This window comes from Micropterus dolomieu, linkage group LG21 (assembly GCF_021292245.1).
Source record: "Micropterus dolomieu isolate WLL.071019.BEF.003 ecotype Adirondacks linkage group LG21, ASM2129224v1, whole genome shotgun sequence".
Taxonomy (NCBI): Eukaryota; Metazoa; Chordata; class Actinopteri; order Centrarchiformes; family Centrarchidae; genus Micropterus; species Micropterus dolomieu.
The window spans coordinates 11,999,516-12,005,973 of record NC_060170.1 but is presented as its reverse complement, the minus strand read 5'-3'; positions in this window follow the sequence as shown (position 1 = coordinate 12,005,973).

Sequence of the window (6,458 nt, the reverse complement as noted above, 5' to 3'; positions counted from 1 at the left end):
TTCATAAAACCGATTTACTGACACCACAGTAACCCTTGTGTTGTTGTTTTTTAGACTGGCTTTACTTCATCATTGTTTGGGGTGCAACAAACCCCACTTATGTATGTGTAAAAAATAATAATAATAATAATAACTGCAATAAGAAACTTGAAATACGCTGAAGTGGTAGCCCTTCCTGTTGCACAAAATGGGCTTGCATTTGATTAAGGTGACAAACTGTGAAAATGACCATGTAGTGTTATTAAGCCAAATAAGGAAATATTTCTTGTTTTATATGTTATATGGACAATGGATGAACACATACATATTCTTTCTGTTTGCCAAAAAGTCATCCACAGATGAAGAAATATATAATATCTTATCCACATCCTTCTACATAGTGATAAAACATCTCACTTAAGTCCCTGTTAGAACATTTGTGAACAAACTGTACTGTATACAATTCCAAAATTTGGGATTTGCGTGAGTAATGCTGCCTGAAAGGTGCTGTCAACGCCAATCATGGATAAAGACATGCATTGTATTTAACCATGTTTTACAGTTGTGGTCTCTGAGACTGCAAACAGAAGTAATGTGTTATTTTCTGTAACAGACCTCTGATACATGTGATCAATTCCGAGTCATTCTTAATAGGGAAAGTCATGAAGTCACAAGCTAATGAAACAACAATTAAAGAATTATGTTTTACTCTTACCGGTCTCAGATCTTTGTTTTTTACCACAGCAGAAAGCTGTTTTCAGATAAAAAGCTCCTTCCTGCTCAGCACTGAACAGACAGACAAAGTTACAGACTGATCATAGTGAACAGCTAAAGAGCCAAATATTTCCCTAAGGAATTTGTGGAGATTAGAAACAGAGCTCAAAGAGTGAATATTGGACTTTAATTCTCCAGGTGGACAGAAACACGACTCCAAATGAATGATAATGTTGGTCCGTTATTGTGAATATGTAAGTGTTACTGCTAACAAGTTTGTCTTAATAGGTGATGATAATGTCAATGTTGAGTTCACAACTTTTTTGCTGTCCTCAAGTGGCCAATAAAAAGCAAACTCTAAGGTTTCTAAGGATATCTTCATTCTCCTTACACTTGAACATGGATGCCATCCAGCAAACACAACTAAGCAGTCTGTGAAAAACAGGTGAGAACATAAAGCTAAGTATATAGGAGCACCCAGGAAAGGAAAGTTTGACTAGTTTTACCTATTTCATGTATGATCAGTTATAACCTGCAATATCTGAATTGGTTATATAACCCCTTTAAATAACTTTTAACATCTCCAGAATTCCTCCTTTACACAGACACTGAGATGAGTCCACACCAATACGTCCAGTGTGGTTGGTTGGCATTTTCTAATGCTCAACAGACCATTGGTCAGTCTGACAGTGTCAGCAGTGTCCAAGAACCGCTGGCTAGACACAAAAGGGCACCACCAACTTTGTATCCTCGGGTGACATGTGGCACCTTTTATTTCCGCAAAATCAGTCTACCTAAAGCCGTCTCAACAGGAGGAAACTTTGAAGGTCAGACCACTTTCTGAATCCAATAGCCACAGTGTTCAGAGTCCAATGCATCACAGGGCTCTTTTGTGACTGAAAATGTTTATTGATTACAGCCTGCTAGGTTAAGGTCTCGCAGATTCTGGTAATACACATTCTGTATGTGTGAGAGATGAGCTGGTGTTAAGGCTGGCACTAGATGGCAACTGATCTTGCCACCCAAGTGGCTTCCCACTCTGTTGTTTGGACAGTATATTCTCTCTGGACCGCAGACAAAAGAATGTGAATGCAAATATATATATATATATATATATATATATGTATAAGCACTGTGATTTCTATTCACCCTCAAGTAAATCTAAAAACCAAGTTTTAATAACCACATTAACTCAGCAGGTGGAAGTCTGAGTCAGCTGATTCCTTTTGAGGAGAAAATGACCAGCAAATTACCCCAAACAGTTCAGCGGCATGATCCAAGTGTTCAGAAGCCAAATGATTACACTGTGGATTCAAGAGTCCAATATTCCCCTCATTAAGTCCTAGATTTCCCTCACTCACCATGCATCACCTTACAGCAGTCTGGCAGAAGAGTCTTGCCGCCTTCATCTGCTCATAAGTTCCTCTTCCCAAATCTGAAAGTTTTAACACAAGCCTAAAACTCATTGTGTATTCAAATGCTTATAGCTTCTGAATAATCACTAAAAAGCTACTTCTGGGTGTTTTATTATTGAATGAGAAGTGCAGAACTACCGAATGAATCATTTGAATTTGTTGCATGAGGCAATAAGACCAAGGCTGTCTTGCCTGACTAGAAGACCTGTGGTCCAGTCTTATTTCTTAATGTGAAACATGACTGAATTAAGTGAGGATTAAGTAAGACTTTTTGTGTTTTGTCCACAATTCATTTTAATTGTACGTCAGAACTATGTGATTTCATTCTTGCTTTAACTGTAAAACAGATTTTTTTATCACTTTATAACGCTGGCAAAACAATGTTGCGCATGCAGCTGACACAAATCTACATTAGCATTTATTCTGAGTCATGTGTTTGGCCACATATTCACACTTCCTTTTACTTGTGGGTTGTGTTTCTTTGGCTTGCTAAAATGCTCAGTTTTTACTGGCTAGTTGCTAACTTTGTCTGCCCATTTGGTGTTGGGCAGGTAGTGGACACTGGAAGACATGTAATAAAATAAATCTGATGCAGGTGGAAACGAGGTAGATTAGAGTGAATCAAAACAGTAAAGTTACACCTGTAAAACCAAAACATCGAGCTGAAAGACGCTAAAACTATCCATTCAGCTGAAGGGAACTGCAGAGTCAAAGTAAATAGTCAAAGTTTAGTTATATTAACTAATATCACAAATCACAAATTTGCGTCAGACAACAATTTTTACAGCATACACCCTCTATCTTTAGACCTTTGATTCAGATGAGGAAAGACTATTTTTTCAAAAACTGTTTTTATTGGGTGATAATTTTCTATGGATTAATAACCAGTGGCCCCTTTCACACTGTAGTATTTTATTTCATTTTCAATTTAAAGATATTGATTGGTGCAGCTTTAATTATTGTAAATTAAACTTGTCTTATCTAATAACAAAATGTTCCAGTGTGTCTACTGTAGATTTCTAGTGCAAGTTATTTATATTTTTCTTAATAGAATGGTTCATGTTGCCACAGTGAATTTTCACCTTTGTGATCCAGACAGGGAAAAGCCAAAGCCAACTAATTGTGTGTTGATTTGAGAATGAGTAGATAATGTCAATATTTTTATCATTGTGCCTACACAAACGCTATAATGTTAGTCTGAATTAAATTAGGGGTGTATGACAGGCGTGCACCTTCATGCCCGCTGTTTCCTAAGGACGACTTAGCTTGGAAGATTTTAAAGCCGTCATTCTCGGCTCATCTGACATTAATCGGGAAAAAAACTGAAATCCTCACCTCCTCTTGTTTAATTTTTTGCCCCCGTATCTCTCATCCTCAGATAGGCGAAGAGAAAGTCTTGATGAGATTGTAACAAGGACAAGAACAGAGAAGAGCAGGTACCCACACAAGCTGCCGACTGAATTGTTGCAGATTAAAAGGAAAGGGAGAAAAAGACTGCAATTTTATGAGAGGCTACCTGCCAGAGGCTTCTGGGGATTTGCCACATTTCAAAATAAATATCAACATCCAGATTGCCCGGACAACAAAAAATAAATAAAGAAACCCACATGTGAAAACTATTTAGAAACTGTCTTTCTCATTTCTCTGGACATCAAGCTATGGAATCCATAAGATGAGGGCTTAATGCTTCCCTTCTGGTCAGATCCATCTGCACCCGTGGAACAAATAAACCTTTTCAGTTCAGACTATATCCATGGCTATTGACCAGCAGAGAGGAAAAGTATTGGAGTGAATAATGGGCCATACTGCAAGCCCATTGAGCTACTCCAGGATTATAACCATGGAGCCAGTGAGAGATGGAAACTGAAGGGGATAGTTGGAGGGAAAAGCTTTTGCTGTCTGTTTGGCAGAAATGGGAAAGACAGATGTGGCCATTTCACAAGCCCTGAACAGACTTATGTCATTAAAGCTCTGCATTACAACTAGTTAATGTCGTTAGGTGACGCATTTACAAAATGTCTGCATGACTAGAAGGATCTTTTGGGAGTCTGACATGCTGACAAAAGTCTGCCTTTACTGACTAAGCTCTACCTTGGATCACTGCACCATCCCCCAGTCCCATTACAGATCCTCTGTTGGGAAAACTGGCATCATCCCTCTTTTCAGATTATGCCTCTTTCCTCTACAAAACATGCCTGGCCTGGTGCTGCCGTTCTTAAAAGTTTCTGGCTGTGACAAGAGGACTTGCAGTCTATGAGGGAATTATGGGTGCCAGTGGGCGCCTGCGCTGAATCCGCCTCTGAATGAAGCTGCAGGCTCATCATAAGCTGCACTGCAGGCCCAAACAAGTATTCCCTCTGCGTTTTGGCTTGTGTTTATAACCACGATACACCCTCCTCTCTTTCCTTCCTCCTTTTCTTTCTGGGCAGCCCCAAGCTGGACCCTGTCGATGGTTTTCAGAGGATGTCGGTGCCTGTTTGAAGTGCTGCTTTGCTATTTGGGGAGCTTCCGCCGGGAGGAGGTGTAGGAGGAAAAAAGATTGGATTTGGAAGCAAAGAAAACCTCTTTATATGTGGAAGAAAAGAAACAGCAACCCCTGGTGGCAAACAGATGCTGGCTGGTTCCTCCCTGTAGTAACAGGCTCTTGATCTCAGGCAAACCTTTGTAGGAGCCTGAGACTTTGAGGGTATTTGAGGTACTGTTGTGAGGGAAGACAAAAGAGAGATTGTAGTCTTTTAAAATTGAACAAGCAGAATGGCATCAAATATTTTATATGTATTTTTTATGCTATTGTGCCTTGATATTCATGTCTAGCATGATGTATTAATTCTAGATTTGTATTCTCATATTCAGTCAGTCAATCTATTTTTTAATTACAAAATCACCATGCAGCACGGTACCAATACACTTCAGTAAAAGTTTTTTAAAAAAATACAAAGGACAGGACAAACATACAGCAAGCAAATAAATTCATACAATTTAAAAGGAAACAACAATATTAAAAACATCAATGTTTAAAGGATGTTAAAAAGGCGATGGACCTGACTACGTTCTACGGTAGGTTAACAGGTATAAAGGACAATACATACATACAGAAAGCAATTGAAACTAGAACTGCAAGCAGTTGTAAGCGGGGTCCAAGCCTCCCGGCGCAAGCTGCCCCCCTGGCCCCGCGGAGGGCGTGCGAGCCGGGCCGGGCACCCCGCAGTCGTGCTGCTTAAGGACCCCAAGTTTGGTGTTGATCCGCCATTCCAAACCTAGGTAAAATGTGGCATGGTTGGAAATCCTATTCATTTCAATCGGATTTTCCATGGCCTTTCAGCTTCAATTATAGCGCCACCTAGAATCCGAATTGAACGAAATATCGGACTTGCGATTATGGAGATATAAAATGCACGTAAGTGAATGGGATTTTGGGAGTCTTTAATCTGCAAGAACAGCGCCACCTATGGGCATATTTGGGTGAAGTTTAGGTGTTATTTGGTTATTTGGCTAATTTGTGATTGAGGACTATAAAAGTCTCAGAGGGATTCAACAAAGCACATGCACAAAAATGACAGACAGGAATACAGATTGATAGAGATGTGACTAAACTGCAAGGAGTGTGGGGAGTAAGGATGACTGAGAAAGGTATTGTAAACTGAGAAATCAAGTTACTAAAATCAATAGGAAAATGAAAAAGATGTTTTTTTAAACTAAAAAATAAACAAGTGTAAATATGATGGGAAACACTGTGTGGCACCCTAAATTCAATTCAATTCAATTCAATTTTATTTATATAGCGCCAAATCACAACAACAGTTATCTCACGGCGCTTTTCATAAAAGAGCAGGTCTAGACCGTACTCTATGATGCTATTTACAGAAGCCCAACAGTTCCCACCAAGAACAAGCACTAGGCAACAGAGGCAAGGAAAAACTTCCTTTTAAGAGGCAGAAACCTCGAGCAGAACCATGGCTCAGGGTGGGCGGCCATCTGCCTCGACCGGTTGGGGTGAGAGAGAGAGAGAGAGAGAGAGCAGCCTACACAATATACACACAGAGGTACAGACAGTAAAGGTGATGTTGCTATAGACTAAATGAAAAATGGTACAGATATTTATAGTAGTGTTAATGGTAACAGTCGTAATGTTAGTGATTATAATAACAATAGGACTAGTAACAATAGTCGTTGCAGCAGAGGGTGTCCAGCAGGAACACGGGGGCAGCAGGTGACCCGCAGCCACAGATCCAGACTCCACAGCTCCAGAGCCAGAAAACCTGCAGGAAGTGACAGGAGGAGAGAGGAGAGGGACGAGAAAGCACAAGACTACCAGAAAGGGGAGAAGTTGTGTTAGTAACATGCAATAAT